The 25,336-nt window shown below is 44.1% G+C and overlaps 1 protein-coding gene across 1 annotated transcript in view; it reads left to right on the plus strand.

Annotated features, from left to right (window-relative positions):
* Positions 1-25,336, plus strand: part of LOC126092707 (uncharacterized) — a 219,190-nt gene that overhangs the window by 106,244 nt on the left and 87,610 nt on the right. The gene's annotated exons all lie outside the window — the stretch shown is intronic.

Genomic DNA, 25,336 nt, shown 5'->3' on the forward strand with positions numbered 1-25,336 from the left:
TATGTGCTTGGCAGAGGGTTCATCGAACCACCTTCGCAATAGTTCTCTATCATCAGCTCTCGAACAGCGCGCGGAAGAAACGAACTACATCTTTCAGTGCCAGCTAAAATCGTCTGCAGTGAGGGCATACTGGCGACTTCCATTTATGACGCCGATGCTAAAGACGCTGATACTTCAAAACAAAATAAATACAATGGCGGTTTGAGGCACAAACCACTGGGACTCAAACGGTTAAGGAATAAATTTCCATCGCCAGCTATACGGATGGCAGAAGGGTTTTTGTTTCAACTCCACACCCGTTTCCAAAACTCAGCATTAGTTAACGCGCCGCGTGAAACTTCGATATATCAATGGCTATCAGTCAAGAGGAACTGATTCAAATCCATATACAATAAGGCAAATTTGCGTTTATCCTAAGTATTCGTAAGACAGTATACAAGAATGGTCGAATGGTGTCTTCGAAAAAGTTGCACTGCATGTAGATTTAGTGGGTACTCGCCTCTAATGATACCGATGTGAACGGGAAAATCAACATAAATAGGGACTTCGCATTCGAGTTCTGAGTCGCAACGAGATAAAAATTTCTTCCACACTTGGAAATCTCATTACTTTCTGGCAGCATAACATTACGATCCCGATCATGAAATTTCATGGGAAAACCTACACCCAAATGGGCTTACAAGTACCTAATGGAACGCGTGTCATATTTAAGAATTAATCCGATGCTCCTTGGCAGACAATTTCATATTTAAGATTGAGAACCGCGAACTGTGAATGTTCAACTACATTAAGTCTTTTTGCTACTAACTGGTTTTGTGTTTGTAACTATGTCATTAAAGAAAACACCACCTCAGATACACGTTCATAAACTTACAGATTCTCGTACGACGTTCAGAAGCCTGATACGATGCGGAGACCATTAGTTCGTTTTCTGGTGGTTTCCAAAATTAATTTTTTTTAGCCATTGTCGTTTTGAGTGGAAGGCCACTCGTCAGTTTTGAAACTACGAGGAAAGTCTTGATGTTAACGTGGACATTATTTTTATGAAACATGTAGAGGAAACCTATCTTCTCGACATCGAACTCTCTTGTCCCAGTTCCGTAAATATTTACCTTTAAGTTGGCTCCGCCTAAGCAGCAGTCGTCGTAGTCTCACATACGTGGCACTAAGGAACTGAATATCAATGACTTTTAACTCCGTCGAATCCACAGACTAGAAAGTGTTGAACGGACGCAAAGTAAGGATTCATCTGTGTAAATTGGAGATCACTCTGGATAAAGAGTCAGAGAGAACGATGAAGTGTAAGTCTGTTCCTCATCAAGCAAGCGCCATCAGATAGTGAAACTGACAACGCAAACCATGTTGGTGTGCTCAGGACGTAGAACTTTGTAAGTAATTAACCATAATTCTCTAAAATATTTCCTTGCTCTTCGCATCTCTCTCTCTCTCTCTCTCTCTCTCTCTCTCTCTCTCTCTCTGTCTGGTACACAGCGAATTGCTTCATAAAGGCGCACGGTGATTATCCAGGCCTTCCCCTTCACAAAGGTGCCATCGCATAATAGGGGTACAAGAAAAGGCGCTGACAGCCGCGGCGTTCAAACAACAGCGGATACAGCGGGTTTACAATGCTAAGCTAAATGAGTGTACGCCTCTCTGCGTGTACTTCCACCCCTCCCCATACCTCTATTCATGGGTGGCCTGCTGTTGGTGAAACGGTTTTGTACAAGTTTTCATTTCCGCTGCAGCGACGGAGAATGAAATCAGTGTTGTTATTCAAGAAGAAAAGCACTGAATGGAACGAAAAAGTTATTAAGTTTCCTCGCGCCTGATTCATCGCGTCCTCTGCCCAGTAACTTACTATTGTAGCAGTTCTTCGCATATAATTTGTCTCACTTTCATCCAAGCACAGTCTCTGTCTCTCCACAAGGTAAGATACAAACATACGCCGTGTGGATAGCGGCCTGGCGCAAGTCTGCTACTATGGCGATATTCGCAGCTTTGAGTGTTCATTTAGCTGTTTATTTTATTCAGATAACTTCTCTTACGGCCAGTAATGACTGAGTGGACTCTCAACGTAAACACATACAAATTTATGGTTGTCATCCGGAATCTTCGAACGAGTAGACAGTGACGGTAACCACTGAGCACATAGGTGGTTATAAATACGTGGCATGAGTGTGTGAAACTGATTCATAACGAATAACAGCGCGAGACGGTGCAGTGGTAAGATAACCGACTCGCATTCGGCACGATGGCTGTTTAGATGCCAGTCCGATCATCTTGATTTATGTTTTTTGTGGTTTTCCGAAAGGCAAAGGCCGGGATAATTTCCCAATCCAAGCTAGTGCTCCGTCTCTAATGAGGTACGGGACGTTAAACCCTTATCTTCCGTCATTACTTCCTTCCTCCAAGGTGATAAGGGACGATTTCGGATGAATGCTACGATGTTTCGCTTAGTTTTTAGGTAAAAGGGCTACACATTTAAAGAATGGAATCTCGACCCACAAAAAAGTAAATCAATTTACTTACCCTGTACGTCTCCAGTACTATCGACGCATTTCGAATAAAAACTCACAGACGGTGGCAAAACTGTAGCGAAAGACGTACGCGGAGTTGGTACTTTCTGCTCTTCTTTGTATCAAATCAATATCCTCTGTTAGTCCTATTTGGAATGTACCCCGCGTACCGTGAGCAGTATTCTATGATGGGTCGCACCAGTGTTTTGTAAGCTATCTCCTTTGTAGACTGATTGCATTTTGCCAGTATCCTGCGAATGAATCGAACTTTGCCCCTGCTTTACCTACGACTGAGCGTACACTATCGTACCATTTCATACCCCCAGAGATTATTACACCCAGGTATAAGTACGATTTCATTACTTCCAACTGCGACTCACTAATTATTGGTCGTCATAGACTACTGCGTTTTTGCATTTTGTAAAGAGCACAATTTTAAATTCACGAACACATAAAGAAAGTTGCCACTCTTTGCACCATTTCGAAACTTTGACAGGATCTGACTGAATATTTCTGCAAGATTTTCAGGTAGCAAATGAAAAAAATAAGTAAACCGTTTATTATTTAAAAAGTAACAGCAATAGCTGTCAATGCATTAATACCACTATGAAACAAGACGGTTAAAGTCTTCATGGAACAATATTTGCGGTTCCTGCGGAATCATGATTGCACCCAGGCGTGCACCACTTTGTCCGAAGGAAAATGGCGACCGCAGATTTCTTTCTTTAGGGATCCAAAAATATGGAAATCGCATAGGGAGAGATCGGACTGTATGGAGGATACGTAAGGACTTCCCAATGAAACTTCTGCAGCGTATTCGACGCGACCTTGGGAACCTGTGGACCCGATCTCTCCCCATGTGATTTCCATATTTTTGGTTCCATGAGGAAATACAGTCAGGCCGTCGATTTATTTCGGGAGACGAGGTAGACGTCTGGGTACAGACATGGTTCCTTAGGCAACCCAAACATTTTTTTCATGAAGGCACTGACAGCCTTGTCTCACAGTGGGATAAATGTATTAATGGTTATCGCGATTACTTTTGATATAACACATCGTTTATTTATATCTGCCCATCTGTCTCGTTTTCATTTGACTGCATACCAGACCCGGACTCGAACCTGCGACCTCTGTCTTTCGCAGGCTAGTGCTCTGCCGACTAAGCTATCCAAGAACGACTCACGACCCGTCCTCCACAGCTTTAGTTCCGCCAGTACCTCATCTCTATATCCATGCTTCACGGTAGTTCTCCTGCCACCTTCCGGGACTAGCACTCCTGGAAGAAAAAATATCTGGGAGATATTAGTTGCGGCCTGTGGAGTTTTTTCCAGAATGAATTTCCACTCTGCAGCATAGTGTGTGCCGATCTGAAACTTCCTGGCTGTTTACAACTGTATGCCAGAGCTTGCGTTGTGTGGCGGAGGATACACTATGTACCACTGTCACTTCCCCCCTTTCCTATCCCAGTCACAAATGGTTCGCTGGAAGAATGATTGCCGGTGAGACTCCGTGTGGGCTCGAATCTAATTATATCTTCATGGTATTTTCGCGAAATATACGTATAAGGAAGCAATCCGCCAGGTTAGCTTCCTGGACTCGGGTAAGCGCGCCGGCCCCGGATCGAATCCGCCCGGCGAATTAACGACAAGGGCCGGTGTGCCGGCCAGCCTGGATGTGGTTTTTAGGCAGATTGCACATCCAACTAGGCGAATAACAGGGTGGTCCCCATGTCCCGCCTCAGTTACACGACTCACATATTTGAAAACGTTTGCACTATTTCATGGCTTACACTAGACGCAGACAGCTGGGGTACACTAATTCCGTCCCGGGGGGGTTACCGGATGGCGACATGAAGTGCATCCGGCCACCCTCCGACACTAACATCGCCAAATCCATACTAACAAGACCGACCCCGCGTTTGAAGTGGGACAAAAGCCCTAGAAAATGATGATGATCATGATACGTAGGAGGAAGCAATATATTTGTTGACTCTTCTAGAAACGTACTCACTCGGAACTTTTAACGATAAACCATACCGCTATGCAGAGCGACTCTCTTACAGCGTCTGCCATTGGAGTTCGTTTATCTTCTCTGTGACGCTTTAGTGCTTACTAAATGAACATGTAACGAAACGCGCCGCTCTTCTTTGGATCTCCCCTATTTCCACTATCAGTCCTATCTGATACGGTTCTCATCGTGACAAGCAATATTCAACTATTGGTCGAACTAGTGTTTTGTAAGCTACTTCCTTTGTTGACGGACTGCGAAATATTTCTAAATTACATAGGAAAATTTGCCTTGGACCGGGACTCGAACGCGGATTTCCCGCTTACTGCGAGCGGTCGCCTTAAGCACTTCAGCCATCCGTGCACGGTCCCTGGACTGACCCAAACTTCCATACGTAATAAAATGAAACACCTGCAGACGTAGTTTTGGTGTTATAATGCTGTAACCAGTTTCAATTACTCGATGCACTATCTTAAGGCCTTAACTGACGCTGAGCAGGTGAACTCCAATCGTGTTCACTATCCTACCAGTGGTCAACATCTGTAAACTGGTTTCAGCAGAATACCGTAAAAGCGATGTTGTGTGTCGAACTACCAACTCTGATACGTCACTCTGTCTACATCTCAGCATAGCAATCCGATGAATTAATGAATAATGCTCGCGAACATTACTTGGATCCCCGCAACAGAGAGAACGAGACAACGAGAATAGAGGGCGATGTTGTTATCGTCGTGTATCTGCCTGTGTTTGTAACACTGAGATGCGTATCTGAAAGAACAGACACTGTTGACGATCCACTGCTGTACCAAATATTTCGAAATTAATTCGCTGATTGCGAATTCCTTGACATCAGCTGTATTAGGCAGGCCTATAGATAATACTACACAGTGCTCTCAGCAAAAGTAAAATACAGGGTGTATCGAAAAGAATCATCCGATTTGGCACGTCCATATTCCTGAAACTAATAAACATATACCATGAAATTTGTTTTTTGATCAACGAGAAATTCAAAAAATATTTTTCGTACCATTTCATAGGTGTTCAATATGGCCCCCTTCAGATGCACGACATACGTCAATACTGTATTCATATTGTTCCGACACTGCAGCGAGCGTGTCTCGAGTTACAGTTTCCACAGCTGTAGTTATGCAGTGTCTCAGTTCATTCATTGTTGTTGATAACGGAGGCACGCAGAGAGAGTGTTTTATAACCCAGCACTGGAATAATCACACACAGTCAGGTCCGGTGACCTTGGAGGGGCCGGCCGCGGTGGCGGAGCGGTTCTAGGCGCTTCAGTTCGGAACCGCGCGACTGCTTCGGTCGCAGGTTCGAATCCTGCCTCAGGCATGGATGTGTGTGATGAGGTTTAAGTAGTTCTAAGTTCTAGGGGACTGATGACCTCCGATGTTAAGTCCCATAGTGCTCAGAGCCATTTGAACCATTTGACCTTGGAGGCCAGTAATGTAACGCTGAATCATTTGGTCCAGTGCGACCGATCCATCGTTCAGTAATCCTTTGATTTAAAAATTCCCACACTTTCAAATGCCAGTACGGCGGTGCCTCATCCTGTCCGTACATGAAGTCGCTTGAATCAATCTCTGTGAGAAAAGGAAGTTCTCAAGCAAATCGAGATACGTGCTTCCTGTAACAGTGTTCTCGGCGAAGAAAAATGGACCATACACCTTTTACCATGAAACTGCACAGAACACATTAAATTTTGGAGCGTCTCCGTCATGTTTATAACTTCATGTGGTTGTTCCGTGCCCCATGTTTTCAAATTATGACGGTTCACCTTTCCATTTAAATGGAATGTTGCCTGGTCACTAAACACTAAGCGCGGAAGAAAACTGCCATCCTCCATCTTGCCAAGAACGAAATTACAGAACTCCACACGTTGTGGTTTGTCACCTTCATGAAGAGCTTGCAATAGCGGAATTTTGTATGGTTTCATGTGTAAACGTCGACGCAACACACGCCAGACGGACATCGGGGGCGTGTCGAGCTGTCGAGCTGCACGGCGAACGTATTTCTGTGGACTCGTTGTGAAACTATGGCGGATGCGTTCGATTCTCTGTCAGACACTTGGGGACGGCCCGGCGATTTGCCTTTACACAAACAACCTGTTTCTCGGAATTGTTCATGCCATCGTCTAATGCTCTGTGCTGTGGGAGGATCCACACCGTACATAGTACGAAAGTCACGCTGAACAGTTATTACTGAGCCTCACTGCGCAAAACGTAGAGCACGAAACGCTTTTTGTTGTCCCGACAGCATTTTTACTAGAACTGAAGTGGGCGCACACTGCTGCTGCCTAGCGGGAACCACGTCAAACTCGAAAGTTTGCTGTTTCGAACAGTTCGTTGTTCACGCACATATTTCAAGTAACATAATGGTTATGATTTATTTAAAACTCGGATGATTATTTTTTATACACTCTGTACACAATTTACTAATGAAATCATGGTGGAATTAGCGACAAAACCTATCCCGGTTACTACCAACACAAACCTTTCGTTCGTTAGACCAATTCCAGTGGTCGCTGCAAAGCTCTAACATAATAGTGCCTGTAGCGGTGAGGCTTTACATCCATCAGGAGTCGTGATTTCGGGAGGGAGGTAACATTAGCAGAGTGCTTCGTCACTCGGCTGTAGTGATTCGGCAAATGCGTGAAAATCGGCGAAGTGTGACGAACGGGCGACAAGTGGTCGCTAATGTAAGCGAACGGCGGCGGGCCGCGTTCCCGGTCCGGGTCGGGCCGGTCCGCGCGCTCTCGCAGGCGCCGCGCGGGTACTGTTAGCAGTGGGCGGGCGCGACCTATTTTCGCGACGCGGAGGCGGCGACGCTTCGGCGCCCGGTGCCCACGTCCACCCTGGCGCAGCCTCCGGCCTAGCGTGACGGCCACTGCTCCCTGCCGTGCGGCGCGAGGGGGAGCCACGACGCGACGCGCTTCGGTCACGGTGCACACGCGTCACCGCCGCTGCCGCTCTCACCCCGCCTTAGCCGTCGGCACTCGCACCGTTCCGGAGACCACCGAGACGTACGGGCCCTAGATGAACTTCTGACGTCACACTAGTCGGCTTGTCCGCCACACTTCGGGAACGCTCGGCTGTGTGCCGGGCCTCGGGAAATACTGGCCATTAAAATTCCTACACCACGAAGATGACGTGCTACAGACACGAAATTTAACCGACAGGAAGAAGATCCTGTGATATGCAAATGATTAGCTTTTCAGAACATTCGCACACGGTTGGCGCCGGTGGCGACACCTGCAACGAGCTGACATGAGGAAAGTTTCCAACCCATTTCTCATACACAAACAGCAGTTGACCGGCGTTGCCTGGTGAAACATTGTTGTGATGCCTCGTGTAAGGGGGAGAAATGCGTACCATCACGTTCCCGACTTTGACAAAGGTCGGATTGTAGCTATCGCGATCTGGGTTTATCGTATCGTGACATCGCTGCTCGCGTTGGTCGAGATCCAATGACTGTTAGCAGAATATGGAATCGGTGGGTTCAGGAGGGCAATACGGAACGCCGTGCTGGATCCCAACGGCCTCGTACCACTAGCAGTCGAGATGACAGGCATCTTATCCGCATGGCTGTAACGGATCGTGCAGCCACGTCTCGATCCCTGAGTCAACACATGGCGACGTTTGCAAGACAACAACCATCTGCACGAACAGTTCTACGACGTTTGAAGCAGCATGGACTATCAGCTGGGAGACCATGGCTGCGGTTACCCTTGGCGCTGCATCACAGACAGGAGCGCCTGCGATGGTGTACACAACGACGAACCTGGGTGCAGGAATGTAAAAACGCCATTTTTTCGGATGAATCCAGGTTCTGTTTACAGCATCATGATTGTCGCATCCGTGTTTGGCGACATCGCGGTGAACGCACATTGGAAGCGTGTATTCGTCATCGCCATACTGGCGTATCACTCGGCTTGATGGTTTAGGGTGCCACTGGTTACACGTCTCAGTCACCTCCTGTTCGCATTGACGGCACTTTGAACGGTGGACGTTACATTTCAGATGTGTTACGACCTGTGGCTCTACCCTTCATTCGATCCCTGCGAAACCCTGCATTTCAACAGCATAATGTACGGCCGCATGTTGCAGGTTCTGTACGGGCCTTTCTGGATACAGAAAATGTTCGACTGCTGCCCTGGCCAGCACATTCTCCAGATCTCTCACCAACTGAAAACGTCTGGTCAATGGTGCCCGAGCAACTGGTTCATCGCAATACGCCAGTCACTACTCTCGATGAACTGTGGTATCGTGTTGAAGCTGCATGGGCAGCTGTTACTGTACACGCCATCCAAGCTCTGTTTCACTCAATGCCCAGGCGTATCAAGGCCGTTATTACCGCCAGAGGTGGTTATTCTGGGTACTGATTTCTCAGGATCTATGCACCCAAATTGCGTGAAAATGCAATCATATGTCAGTTTTAGTATAATATATTTGTCCAATGAATACCCGTTTATCATCTGCATTTCTTCTTAGTGTAGCAATTTTAATGGCCCGTAGTGTATTTACTCGAAATGGTACCCGCTAAAGGTCTTAAATTTATCGTTTGCTGTCTAGAACATACATGCATTTAAACACGCAATCAAGTATAATTAAACTCGTCTGAAATGATTACTCGCTCCCCGCCGGAGACTCATAAGGCCTGCAGTGTCGCGCGCTGTGACCTATGCGTTACGGCCTGTCTTTCTCGTAGGCCTCGGACTGTGCTGTCGAGTCAACGTTGTGCGTAAGTTTTCAACGTGCTGGTCAACGCTCAAAAAAGGTGCAACTTGTGCATACGGAACGTGTGCCCTAACGTAGTACACGCGATCGTAGCGCGCTCCGGCGGCAGTAGTCGACTGTATCTGACTCTCAAATCAAACTGTGTGATACGTATGGTTTATTCGCCCGGGGACCTGCGAGGTACATCCCACTGGCCCCTAGTCACAGGAGAGCCCGTAAAGCCTGGTATCAAGAGCACAGTACATGGTCATTGGAAAAGTGGTCTCAGGTTATGTACACAGACGAGTCCAGGTATAGTTTGAACAGTGATTCTCGTCTGGTTTTCATGTGGCGTGAACCACGAACCAGATACCAACCCCTTAATGTCCTTGAAGGGATCTGTATGAATGTCGTGGTTTGATGGTGTCGGGTGGGATTATGACCGTTGCTCGTACACCCCTGCATGTCTTTGACAGAGGAACTGTAACAGGTCAGGTGTACCGGGACGTCATTTTGCACCAGTATGTCCGGCTTTTCAGGGGTGCAGTGGGTCCCACCTTCCTCCTGATGGATGATAACGCAAGGCCCCACCGAGCTGCCGTCGTGCAGGAGTACCTTGAAACAGAAGATATCAGGCGAATGTAGTGGCCTGCCTATTCTCCAGACCTAAACCTCATCGAGCACGTCTGGGATGCTCTCGGTCGACGTATCGCTGCACGCCTTCAAACCCCTAGGACACTTCAGGAGCTCCGAGAGGCGCTGGTGCAAGAATGGGAGGCTATACACCAGCAGCTGCTCGATCACCTGATCCAGAGTATGCCATCCCGTTGTACGGCCTGTGTACGTGTGCATGGTGATTATATCCCATATTTATGTCGGAGTACATGCGCAGAAAACAGTGGCGTTTTGTAGCACATGTGTTTCGGGACGGTTTTCTCAACGTATCACCAAAACCGTGGACTTACAGATCTGTTTCGTGTTTGTTCCCTATGTGCCTATGCTATTAGCGCCAGTTTTGTGTAGTGCCACGTTGTGTGGCACCACATTATGCAGTCATCCTTAATTTATGAGCATGAGTGTATAAAAACTACACTATTAAGTGCACTCATTACAGTTTTAACACGAATGAGTGCACACTCTAGAACACAGATACTGCTTTGTTATGCTAGTAAAAACAATCATCGTCTCTGAGCTGTTGATCATAAGCATGCAGCACACAATGCTTTAAAATGTATTCACATTCTTCCGTTTTCTTAAGCGCATTAACACTAACCACGAAAAACGCCCCCTCACTGTAACCTCTTTCGTATTTCACTGTTGGCACACCCCATGATGGCAGGTAACATTCTCCACGCATTCCCCAAATCCAAACCCTTCCATCGGATTACCACAAGGTATAGCATTGTTTATCGTTCCAAAGCACTGGTTTCTAGTCATCCACTGCACAGTGGCGTCACTCTTCACACCACCTTCATAGTCGCTTGGCTTTGGCTACAGTAATGGACGGTCTCAGAGAAGCAGCTCAACCACTGTACCCCATTCTTTTTAAAACGCTACGCACAGTCAAGTGCTGGCTGGACTACTGGTAGCACTTTGGAACTCATGCGCGACTCCTTATGCTGATTTCATGCGGTTTTTTACGACGACCCTCCGCAATGCTCGACAGTCCCCGTCCGTCTGTACATACGGTCAGTTTAGTCTTGGTTTAGTTGTGGTTGTACCTTCACGTTTCCACTTTGATACCACATCATCAACAGTCGACTAGGGCAGCTTTGAAAGAGTTGAAATTAACCTGACGGGTTTATTACTGTGGTAACATCCGCTGACCAGTCCACATTCTAGCTGAACTCCCTCGACTGACCGATTCTACCGTTTCTGTCTCTGTTGACCACACACTAGTGCTTCGTAGCTGACCGCCAGTCAACACTGCGGGTTATGTTAAGGTACCGCTTCCCGAGAGAAAATCCTGAATGAGGCCACACTGACGGACTGCACGTGTCGCTTTTCTTCAGTCTCGGCAAACGCCGCACCGAACTGCTCCAGGATGGTGTGGGAGTAGCGATCCGTTAAGTGCTTGGCCTGCAGTCCGCGAGTGCTGCCGCAAGAACAGCCGATGGGCTTCTTGTGTATCGCAGCGTGATCTCAGCGCTGCTCTAAGACGGTGCAAACAAATGGAACATTCCTGGTACCCAGTCGGAAGAAATATTCTTTCAGGATGGCGTTGAAGATCGATTAAGGCTGTTCTGATCCGAACATGGAAGTGTTCCTGTTACATTACTTTCTATTTCACATTCTAGAACGACAGAAATACATTTCACATCTAAGATACCTGTCTCTGTAGCCGTGGTCGCTAAACCACACGCATATGGTACCGTTCGACTTCGGGCGATCAGTTCAAACTCTGGTGGTGGAAGATACGTTCACCGTCTGTATATCGCTGAAAGGAGAAAAAAGTGAGTGGTATTGTTGTGCATCTCATAGATGTGATATTCGCTCCATCGCTCTGACAAGTATGGGTCGTACCTACTACAGAAGCAGAAATTTCTTGCCCTTTACTTCTCGATAGGCCCTTTCGTGACGAGGATGCAAAATAAAAGCTGTTGCTCACTTTGTGACGGATGCTGATGCTGAGTACGTCGCCGCAGTTTTCATCTGGGCCACAATTACATTCTTTCTAAGCACTATTTCTTCCTCAGATGCTTGTGTCGTCAGTACGCTAGCTAAGAAGTCGCCATGTAACACCACAAGAACAACCCCAGTATCCTACGACTACAATATCATTAAGCGACAGCTGGACTTGGTCACCTGATAAATACGTGGGTGTATCAATTTTTTAGGGACACGAAATGGAACGATCACTTATGCGCAGTGGTATGTTAAGCCGGTGGCCGGCTTTGTTTCACCGATAGGATAATGGGAAGATGTAGTCAGTATATAGAGAAGGTTCCTCACAAAAATTGCGTACGACCTATCCTAGAATATTGTTTGTGGGACCCGTACCAAATAGGACTAACAGAGGATAATGAACACATACAGATAAGGATAGCACGAATGGTCACAGGCTTGTAACGGAGATGCTGGAGAAACTGAACTAGCAGACACTTTAAGATAGACGCATACAATCTGAGAAAGCCTACTTACAAAGTTTCAAGAACCAGTTTTAAATGACGACTAGGAATATAATATTCACGCAATTTTTTTCCGATGGCGGCCTCATTTGAGCGTTGAAATTAATCAGTGATGCAAGTGAAAATTTCCGCTAGGACCGGGACTCGAACCCAGATACTCCGCTTGTCTAGACAGGTTGCCTTAACCGCCTCCGTCATCCGGACACGCTTCTCAATCGATCGAATTTCCCAACTCGTCCTACGTCAATGGGACAGGGACGCCGCATTGGCCTATGGCGAGCTGGGAAATTCGATCGATTGAGAAACGTGTCCGGATGGCCGAGGCTGTTGCGGCAACCGTTCTAGAGAAGCAGAACATCCGCCTTCGAGTTCTGGTCTGGAATGCAGTTTTCAACTCGCGCCATTGATTAATTTCAAAGCCCCGACGCGGCCGCCGTCAGAAAAAAATGCCCGGAATGCTGAAAAAGATATAGTGTGTGGTGTCTGTTCTGTCGGACATCCAACATTTCTAGGGCTATATACTAGCAATCCCCTACGTATCGCTCCCTTAGAGGCAGGATTCGACCAGTTACAACGGATCGGATTGCGTGTGAGGTATCATTCTCCCGGCGCTCCACGTATGAATGCAACCAAAAGAAACTTTAATGAGTTGATGGTGTTAGGACAGCAACCAGCCACAAATTTACTTTGAGTTTCTTTATTCAAAGGAAACCGTTACCGGTTTCGAATCGTTGTGATTCATCATCAGACAGTTTACACGCTTTCTTTCTGACATTTGGTGTGTTTTTATAGATTAATTGTCGTGAAACGTCGGTTTCGAGTGTTCGTTTTCATAACGTTCGTCCAATCGATGTAAATGCATTCCCACTACATCCTCGTTGTTGCTCACGTAATAGTTTTCACTGTACACTTTAGATTTGTCGCTGAGATCATTTCAACCACGTATCAAAACATGTGGTGCGTGGTTGAAATGATCTCAGCGACAAATCTAAAGTGTACAGTGAAAACTATTACGTGTGCAACAACGAGGATGCAGTGGGAATGCATTTACATCGATTGGACGAACGTTATGAAAACAAACACTCGAAACCGACGTTTCACGACAATTAATCTATAAAAACACACCAAATGTTAGAAAGAAAGCGTGTAAACCGTCTGATGATGAATCACAACGATTCGAAACCGGTACGGTTTCCCTTGAATAAAGAAACTCAAAGTAAATTTGTGGCTGGTTGCTGTCCTAACACCATCCACATTTGTCTTCAAACAACAGCCACGGTCTCCAACATGTCATCATATGACAAAATTACTTTAATGAGTTGTATAATGTTAAGTACTCTTTGAAACGCATATTATCATGTTTAGATAGTAAAGTTGTACACGCAGTATGAGATACACTCGGTATCTACAGTGAATATCCGTCACTTTTTCACGGGAGGCAGCACAAATGCGACTGCGCTAGACCTACACCTGCATTCAGCCCTCTACTAGTTCCGCGTTATATCAGCCGTCTATCGCTCTCGCAGCCGGCCAACATACGCACTCTCGCGTCGGCGCTGCAGTCGCCCCGCGTGCGGCTAACCACCTTTCCGTGCGCGGCGCTCGCGGCGGCGTCGTGAATGAATTACGCCTGACATCCTGTCACGAATTAATTAGTTGACTGATTAATTAGTTAATTAATAGCGAGGCGACGAGATGCTCAGCGTTCCAGCGCGGTAATCAATGTGACAGACGCGCCAGTGTGCCGCAGCTGCGACGCAAGAGCGGCGGCGACCTCACCGGATGCCGGGCTTTGCTGGAAACGCACCGACTGCGTCGCGTCGCCGTGCACGCTGCCGAGCTGGCTGGTGTCTTCGCTAAGGAAGGCGCCCTGACGCGTTAGCGAGACGAGGGCTTCACCCGAGGCGCTGTAGGCAGCCCACTATACACCTGCGCAACCGCAGCAAAAGTTAAACTTTCCAACTCAACTCTGCCTCGACCGCCCGTTGCCTACACGCCTTTACTGCTTCGTTCTCTGCACGTACATTTAGGTAACAGTTGTTCCTTTTTGGTGGTTTTTCCAACAATTCTCCACCCAAAATTACTGTGGTGTTGCTCGAGGTGAAGACGGTTAAAGAAATCAGGCATCCCATCGCGAAAAAGAAGGAAGCAGTACTTATGAACTGACAGAAAGTACAATACTGCGAGAGAAGCACGACGTATAACTAAGGACGTAATTTTTTCATTACACTGTTGCAGAACACCAGAGAACCTGAAAGTTTCTGGCGGATTAATATTGCGTGCGGACCGAGATTTAGACTCGGGATCTTTGCCTTTCGCGGGCAAGTGCTGTGCCGACTGCGCTACCCAAACACGACCCGCGCCCCATCCTCACAGCTTTACTTTCCCCAGTAGCTTATCTCCTACCTTCCAAACTTCACAGAAACCTTCCTGTGAAACTTCCAGCACTCGCACTCTTGGAAGAAAGGAAATTACGGAGACGTGGCTTAGCCATAGCGTGGGGGATGTTTCGATATTCACTCTGCAGCATTGTATGCTCATATGAAACCTCCTCTACCAGAGTACTTGCTCGTATGGCGTAATGCGCAGCGCGCTAACTTGGGAGACAGGGTGTTGAGTCAGAATCGCATCTAATCCGCGCAGCGGTTTGACGACCATCGGCTTATACAGCGGCCAGTCTGAGAGCGGTTTTGAGGCGGTTTCCCAAGCCCGTTTAGGCAAATTCTGGACCGGTCCCCAAATTCCACCTCAGAGAATACGATATACAAACAGTTAAAATTCCATCACATATAGAACAAAGCTTACACGATTCACAGACAGGTGGTGCACATGACTTCCCTCTCGTAGGTTACCTTGAAGACTACGCCGTCAGGAAGGCCTTTCGGGCACAAAGATAAATAATAAAATAAAATCTGCTAAATCCGAAAAAGCGCTGTACTAGACGGAATAAACGTTAGAAAAAAACAAAGAAAGTTACACAATACCAGAGGGGTACAGTCAACAGCTACGCCACCAACACAAATGTTTTCTTTGGACAACTTTTTTTTTGTCGAATACGGACGCCTATGATCGACATAGAACAAACAATTTAAAAACATAAAAGAAAAGCTCTCACCAAACAGAAGATTCCTTTGAACACTACAGTCATTTACTAGATATATTCCTATTGCAGGTGGTACGGTGCTGCCTTCCTCCGACCTGGCTTACCAATTCGGTTATAAAAAGGACCTATAGTTTAAATCGAATTGCGAACCACGGTGCAACTCGGCATGTTTTACATTTACGAACATTACCGTAGGTATGAATGCATGGTCTCGCGGGGATATGAATTAATAAAGTCTTTTCGGGCTTTTAGCAGCGTCAGGAGGTTAAAATCCCACGAGCTATCGACTGATCTCTCCTAGGCCATTGACAAATGGTCAATGACTGCCGTGTCGCTGTGGCCGAGAAGATTTTATTAATTACCATAGGTGAAAGAAGTGATATCTGACAGACAAAAGTTCTTGGAGTGATTGGGGGTTGAAACTGAGGCCTTTGGACCGGCAGTCGGGCACTTTTGCCACTGGGCCATTACGCAGACAGAGAATTAGGCTTTCTTATTTCCGTTGATGTTTCCTTTTTCTTTCTTCATAATATTTTCCTCTCTCTCACTATGCTGTGTGCAGCCCAAAGACTTCAAATACATACATCTGGAGTTTATGCAATACCAGACAATCTTTGTAACAGTACTCGGAGTCTGTTAGAAACAACACGTCTGAACTTCGTGAGTACTTCAAGGAGTGTCACAGGGTCACTACTGTTCACGGTAAATGAGCTGTTGCAATCGTCGGAAGCTCAGTGAGATTGTTCGCGTATAATTAATTTCATATAGAAAACTTGCAACGCCAGAAATCTGCACTGAAATAAAGACAGGCCTTTAAGGCGTCGACACTTCGCACAGTGACTGACAGTTTACCCTCAACATAAATTTAGCGTACTGCGCGTAAAGAGCGAGGAAGGCCCGTTACTTTTCGATTATATTATCGACGATAAATCATTGGGAATAATAACAGCCGTTAAATATTTACGAGTATTCGCGTGGAGCGACCTACATTGAGTCTAGTTGCAGGAAAACCTGATGCCAGGCTGAGATTGAATGTAACAGTCCTAAGTAAATGTAATTTACCCACGAAAAAAGTATCTTACAAACCTCTTGCTCCACCGATGCGCGAGTATCCTCGTTAGTCTGAGACCCTTCCAACGTAGAATTAAAATAAGAGACAGAAAAGCTCCAAAGAAGAACGGCGACGGAGAACGTCTTTCCGTGCGACGTCACGGATCCGTATCCCCGAGGTACCGACAGGAGGAGATTTTCAAGTAATACACGAAGTTACTTTCACATAAACCTAAAAGTGCTTTGCGTAGTACAAACGGACATGTCGCGCTAAAGTTTCGGGGAAGCAGGAGCTTGCATTTCTTTCTCCAAAGTTTTCGAAGCGACTTCGGCTGTATTGTAGCAAATCCTTCATTCGCTGGGTAAGAAAGTAAAATACGATAATACTCAAAATCATGGTACGATGTGAAAAACGGGCAAACACAGTAAGAGGCGAAATGCATCTGAGCAATCAACTGCGACAATTAGCCTATCGATGGGCAGTGCTGTTATATCAAAGGCACGTCAACTTTCCAGAAAATAACCAACAGGTACCAAAACAGGGTGCCGCCGCGGGTTTCCAGTAAGCTGAGATGCGCCATCGGCTCAGAGCGAGCCCAGAAGCCGACGTAGAGTCGTGTTACACGTATACGTCAATACACGTCAGCCGCGCAAGAGCAACATGACCAAAACGCTGGCGGAACAACAAGGCCACAAAGGGAACAGGAAAACTCCCGCAGAGGCTCTGGTGTGCTCAAGTCAATGCACTTACACAGCAAAGTCCAACTTTAATTGCTTCCTCTTACAACACACCGGTGGGAACCTAAAGGGGCTTTCAGAATGTGCAGCTAATTATTTTGCGAAACGCTACAGAAATAGAATAAGAAATTCTCAGAGAATTTATTCCTCTCTATAGGCCAGTGGCTCCCAACCTTTCTCAGACCATTAACCCTGAGTGCAATCAGATATTAGCTAATACCCCCCTCACACCCCTACCATCATCAACGATAGCGGCTAATTAAACTTTAGAATGAAACAGTATTTTCTTTCAACGCTTTTATTTTTACAATGACGAAAGGTACATCATCATCAGTTTTTCAAGGCATTTTATTAAATCACGAACTACTGAATCCAATGAGACAGTTGGTGCTATTTACTTCTGACATTCATTTTTACTGAATGACGAAGAAATTCTCAGTGCACGGCGAGTGCTAACCGCGACTCCTCCTCAGAAAGAAGAGCTAATGGTCCACAGTGAAGCAAGACACTTGTTACAAAAAATTCTTCTTCTGCATCGTTCCTCTCCCTACTGGCGACACTTACTTCACCCATAAGCCGCCATGTCACGCATCGTGCGGCTCCTTCCGCCGGAGGTTCGAGTCCTCCCTCGGGGATGGGGGTGTGTGTTGTTCTTAGCATAAGCTAGTTTCAGTAGTGTGTAAGTCCAGGAACCGATGACCTCAGAAGTTTGGTCCCTTAGGAATGCACACACATTTGAACTTCACGCATACCCTGCCCCCCCCCCCCACCCCCTCCTCCCTATCCCGTTCAAAATCCACATTGTTAAAATGCCTGCGCTATAGTTGTATGTACACCATTTCATTGCTGGACTTCTGAGCTAGCAGGCTGTCGATGCTTGGTGTCTGACCACTGTCAATAATAATAATAATAATAATAATAATAATAACCCCCGTGGAGGTCCGGGAAAAGAATAGGCCTCCGGTATGTGCTGCCAGTCGTAAAAGGCGACGAAAAGAACAAACCACTAATAGGGCTAACCCCCCTTTTAGTGTGATTACTTGGTTCAGGACAGAACTAAAGAAGCCTCGGACAAGCGCCGTCATGGTCAGGGACGACGCTTGAACCCTATGCCCGCCCACAATGGTAACGACACTGCTAGCCAACTGGAAAATGATTTACATCCAAATAGAGTTGTTTTACAGGATATGCTTCCTGCAACCACCCTAGAAGGAAAACAAAGACAGAGGATGAGATGGTCAGATGAAGTTAATCGACACCTCATGTTCTGTTATTACCAAGCAACAAACCTAGGAACCAACACAACTGGATACAGATCACAAGTATACACAACATTTATTACCAGATACCCGGAATTAAAATTTTTAACAGAACAACGGCTAGCTGATCAGATCCGTGTAATAATAAAAAATATCAGGATACCCCAGTCAGAATTAGAAAACATCAAACAACAAGTACAACAAATACTGGAACAAAATAATGTGCAATCAGAAGAAGAAGAAAATACAGTAATGGACTCAAACATCCCAGAGCAAACAAACAATGACCAACACGCATCAATTAAACAATCAGAGGAAAACGAAATCTTAAGACAGCCACCAGAACAAGCACAAACAGAACACGAAGAGACACACGTGTTAGATATAGAAGAGAAATTTCAGCTGACATATATAGAATACAAAGACACAAATACAGACATTAGACCATTCTTGCATAGACCGCCAAATAACCCACAAGTCAAAACAACAATAAAAACTATCAACACAATCATACACAACAAAATAAATGAAAACACAACTATGGAAGAGTTACAACTACTGGTTTATATAGGAGCACTCACTACACTAAATATACACACTAGGCAGAGATCAGAACAAACCAACACACAGAAGAAACCCACAAAACCAGCATGGCAACACAGGCTACAGATCAGAATAGAAAAACTGAGAAAAGACATCGGACAGCTAACACAATTTATAAGAAATGAAATATCAGACAAAAAACGAAAAAGGTTAGGTAAAATCTCACAACAAGAAGCAATAGAGCAATTAGATGAAAAAAGCAGAAATTACAAGCATTGGCCAAACGACTCAGAAGATACAAAAAAAGTGAAAATAGAAGGAAAAAAAACCAAACATTCAACACAAACCAAAAGAGATTTTACCAAACAATGGATAACACACACATTAAAATAGACAATCCACCAAACATAACAGACATGGAACACTTCTGGAGCAACATATGGTCAAACCCGGTACAACATAACAGGCATGCACGGTGGATACAAGCAGAAACAGACACATACAAGATGATACCACAAATGCCTGAAGTGATAATTTTGCAACATGAAGTCACCCGAGCAATTAATTCTACACACAATTGGAAAGCCCCTGGAAATGATAAAATAGCAAATTACTGGCTAAAGAAGTTCACCTCAACACATTCACATCTAACTAAATTATTTAACAGTTACATTGCAGACCCATACACATTCCCTGATACACTTGCACATGGAATAACCTATCTGAAACCTAAAGATCAAGCAGACACAGCAAACCCAGCTAAATATCGCCCCATAACATGCCTACCAACAATATACAAAATATTAACTTCAGTCATCACACAGAAATTAATGACACATACAACACAGAACAAAATTATAAATGAAGAACAAAAAGGCTGCTGCAAAGGAGCATGAGGATGTAAAGAGCAACTGATAATAGATACAGAGGTGACATATCAAGCTAAAACTAAACAAAGGTCCCTACACTACGCATACATTGATTACCAAAAAGCCTTTGATAGTGTACGCCACTCATGGTTACTACAGATATTGGAAGTATACAAAGTAGATCCTAAATTGATACAGTTTCTAAACATAGTAATGAAAAACTGGAAAACCACACTTAATATCCAAACAAATTCAGATAACATCACATCACAGCCAATACAGATTAAGTGTGGAATATACCAAGGAGACTCATTAAGTCCTTTCTGGTTCTGTCTTGCTCTGAACCCACTATCCAACATGCTAAATAATACAAATTATGGATACAATATTACTGGAACATACCCACACAAAATCACACATTTGCTATACATGGATGATCTAAAACTACTGGCAGCAACAAATCAACAACTCAACCAATTACTAAAGATAACAGAAGTATTCAGCAATGATATAAATATGGCTTTTGGAACAGACAAATGTAAGAAAAATAGCATAGTCAAGGGAAAACACACTAAACAAGAAGATTACATATTGGATAACCACAGCGACTGCATAGAAGCGATGGAAAAAACAGATGCCTATAAATATCTAGGATACAGACAAAAAATAGGAATAGATAATACAAATATTAAAGAAGAACTAAAAGAAAAATATAGACAAAGACTAACAAAAATACTGAAAACAGAATTGACAGCAAGAAACAAGACAAAAGCTATAAATACTTACGCTATACCAATATTGACCTACTCATTTGGAGTAGTGAAATGGAGTAACGCAGACCTAGAAGCACTCAATACACTTACACGATCACAATGCCACAAATATAGAATACATCACATACATTCAGCAACAGAAAGATTCACATTAAGCAGAAAGGAAGGTGGAAGGGGATTTATCGACATAAAAAACCTACATTATGGACAGGTAGACAATTTAAGAAAATTCTTTCTAGAACGAGCAGAAACTAGCAAAATACACAAAGCAATCACTCATATAAATACATCAGCTACACCATTGCAATTTCATAACCACTTCTACAACCCTTTAGATCACATAACATCAACAGATACAAAGAAAGTAAATTGGAAAAAGAAAACACTACATGGCAAGCACCCGTATCATCTAACACAGCCACACATAGATCAAGACGCATGCAACACGTGGCTAAGAAAAGGCAATATATACAGTGAGACGGAAGGATTCATGATTGCAATACAGGATCAAACAGTAAACACCAGATATTATAGCAAGCATATTATTAAAGATGCCAATACCACAACAGATAAATGCAGACTTTGCAAACAACAAATAGAAACAGTAGATCACATCACAAGCGGATGTACAATACTAGCAAATACAGAATACCCCAGAAGACATGACAATGTAGCAAAAATAATACATCAACAACTTGCCATAAAACATAAACTAATAAAACAACACGTTCCCACATACAAGTACACACCACAAAATGTACTGGAGAATGATGAATACAAATTATACTGGAACAGAACGATTATAACAGATAAAACAACACCACATAACAAACCTGACATCATACTCACCAATAAAAAGAAGAAATTAACACAACTAATTGAAATATCCATACCCAACACAACAAATATACAGAAGAAAACAGGAGAAAAAATTGAAAAATACATCCAACTGGCTGAGGAAGTCAAGGACATGTGGCATCAGGATAAAGTCGACATTATACCAATTATACTATCAACTACAGGAGTCATACCTCACAATATCCACCAGTACATCAATGCAATACAGCTACATCCAAACATATATATACAACTACAAAAATCTGTAATTATTGATACATGTTCAATGACCCGAAAGTTCCTAAATGCAATATAACATATACCGTACAGTTAAAAGGAAGTCACGCTTGATCAAGGTCCGCGTCACTGTCCATTTTTGACCAGACGTAACGTCTGAGAATAGAAAGAAATAATAATAATAATAATACTGTCTAGGCCCTACAGCAAGGTGTATTCGATTAAAATTTCTTGAAAGTTGCCATTCACGCACTGGAGCTGGTTTCCTATATCACAGTGCTCAACGCCAGGCCAGAAACTTTCGTTTCTGTATGTCCGTCCTTGTGATTGGAGATCTGTAGGACTTAGTATGAAAATGAAACACCTACAGTCGTCCTTATGATGTCATTTATTGTATGGCTACCAGTTCCGGTGCCTCAGTGCACCATCTTCAGGCCTTAGCTGATGCTGAAGGGGTTAACACCATCAGTATACACGATGCATCAGTGGCTTACATCTATAACTGGTTTATGCACACTACCTGTAGCCACTATGTTCTCTCTCCAAGCATCAGCTATGTACTGAATGAAGAAACATACAAAATAGAACCTTGTAGTAGGTACAGAGTTTAGCACTAAAACCGTCGTCACACCGAGGCAGCAGACGAGAGATCTTCCGTCACGAGAGACAGCGCCGGCGGCACACAGGGCGAGCTCTCCAACGCCAGTTGTCGGCCTTTCTTGGCTCGCCAACAATAAAGTTTATTCACGAATATGGACGCGCGTAAAATTCCTCCGTTAGCTCTATTAAAACGAAAATTTCCTCCGTTGTCCTTACGCTAGTCATGCTGTTCTGTCTGTGGTATAAACAAACAAAAGCTTCAGTATCCGTGAACATGTAAAAAGACAAAAAGGAAATACACAAGTCCAGCCAGTAAGAACATCAGCTTATAAATGTTCACCGAATCGAATAAACTCACTTCCGGAAGAGAAAGTACTTATATTTACATAACGTCAAATATTGCAGAAATTACTTCTACAAATTTCGTACGAAAGTCCCAAAAAACTTGTTTAGCAAACGCGAAGGTGAAAAAAAAGTTCAGAGACAGCAGGACTCGAACCCTCTGGCGACCTAACCTGTTCTACAGCGTAGTGCCTCTCTTCATCACCACGATAGCTACTTCTTTAACAGCTTTTAATTTTGTGTTATATCCTTCTACAGGCTTTAATCGCCGAAAAGTTATTAATGTACAGTTAGTTATAACAAATAATCTTAACAAGAACAACAAATTTTTCACGAATTTTCAATATGCCACTGACTTAAATCGGCCCACTCTCATAACACGCAATACGAAAATAATTTAACCACCAATACGACGTTTCCCATCGCTTTATTTCAACCAATAGTAACAATAACGATTTGCTCTCGAGACATTCAATGTGCTGGTGCTTAGAAAAAGCATATATTCATTGGGTTTAAAGTGTAACATAAAACCCACCAAATACGGGCTTCTACTGCACACGACAAATACAGGGTGTGTCAAAAACAATCATTTGTTTTGGCACGTTTGTATTTGTGAAACTAATAAACATAGAAATGAATTCTGTGTTTTGATGAACGGGAAACACGACAAGCTTTTTTTCATACCTTTTCATACGGTGTTCAATATGCCCCACTTGAGACGCACGGCATATATCAATGCGGTATTCAAATTGTTCCTACACTGCAACGAGCATGTCTTGAGTTACAGCTTCCACAGCTGCTGTCATGCGATGTCTCGGTTCAGTCATTGGTGATGGTAAAGGAGGCACATAAAAAGAGCCTTCTATAAACCTCCACTAGAAATAATCACACACAGTCACGTCCGGTGACCTTGGAGGCCAGTAATGTAAGGTTGAATCATTTGGTCCAGTGTGACCGATCCATCGTTCAGTAATCCTTTGATTTAAAAATTCCCGCACTCCCAGATGCCAGTGTGGCGGTGCCCTATCCTGTTGGAAAATGAAGTCGTTCGAATGAGTCTCCAACTGTGGGAAAAGAAAGTTTTCCAGCGAATCGAAATATGTGCTTCCTGTAACAGTGTTCTCGGCAAAGGAAAATGGACCATACACCTTTCCCCGTGAAGTTGCACAAACCACATTAAATTTCGAGTCCCTCTCATGTTCTACAACCATGTAAAACTCGAGTGCTTGCTCTTTCCAACAGTACGTTGTTCACGTTCATATGTCAAATATCATAACAGCTCCGGTTTTTTTTTTTTTTAATCGGATGATTCTTTTTGATACACCCTGTATAATATGGTGTCTTGCTATTTGCAGGCCTCAGGCTTTCTGCTTGTGACGTAGAGAGCGTTCCTGCTTCCTGTCGGTTATACTTTATACGTCACGCGTCACCGAAATACCACAGAACTTATTTTGTGTTTTATGTGACGAAACAGTTCCTCAACGTGGAATATCAGGAAGTGACGTCACAAAACTCGTACAGCGCTACGTCGAAGTTAAATAATCTGTCCAGTGTGCCGACGGCTTAAGGTCCAGACAATGTTTCCAGAATTAGGAGACGAAACGTGAAGGGCACCTTAATGCCCGTAATACAAAATTCACCACAGTCAGATGCGCTGTTCATCTCCCATTAGTAATTTAATTTTTATTTGATTACTTTGGTGTTTTTCAAAGTAAATAATTACCTACAGCTGTGAATACAGAGTTCTGTTTACAGTAGGTCACTACTTGTTATTACGAATTTTTACAAGAGACTTACCAAGTAGCGAATAATAGTTTTCAGTTATCGAATCTAGATATTCATATTGTTGGATGCGAGGTCCGCCAGTTACGCAAAACACCGTTTTTCTCAGTACCCAAACATGTTTCGGCACCACTGTGCCATCATCAGTGGGTTTTCGTTTTTATTTATTCTGCAATGTGAACATTTTTGTTAAATGATTATAAAATTATGTGCATTTTTAGTTCAAAAAACAGATCGTTTCTTTTTGTAAATACCTGTATATTCGGTGTGCATGAATTTTCTGGAACACTTGTGTGTTAATTACTACAGGTAGCTTGTCATCTGCAACCAAACGATGTTGATGAGATTTATTTATTTATTTATTTATTTTTTTTTCAGAGTTAACCCATCTTCTAGGATGTAAAAACTGAAAAACTATAATTCAGTTTTTCGCCATGTTTTCGCGCCTATAGTCGTTTTTACATTCTAGAAGATAGGTTAACTCCCAGAGAGGAAAAAAAAAAACAACATCAACAGCGTTTGGTTGCAGATGACAAGCTACCTGTAGTAATTAACACACAAGTGATCCAGAAAATTCATGCACACCAAATGTAAAGGTATTTACAAAAAGAAACGATCTGTTCAAAATTGTTCAAGTGGCTCTGAGCACTATGGGACTTAACTTCTAAGGTCATCAGTCGCCTACTTAAACCTAACTAACCTAAGGACATCACACACATCCATGCCCGCGGCAGGATTCGAACCTGGGACCGTAGCGGTCGTGCGGTTCCAGACTGTAGCGCCTACAACCGCTCGGCTACCTCGGGCGGCGAACGCTCTGTT

This window comes from Schistocerca cancellata, chromosome 7 (assembly GCF_023864275.1).
Source record: "Schistocerca cancellata isolate TAMUIC-IGC-003103 chromosome 7, iqSchCanc2.1, whole genome shotgun sequence".
Lineage (NCBI taxonomy): Eukaryota > Metazoa > Arthropoda > Insecta > Orthoptera > Acrididae > Schistocerca > Schistocerca cancellata.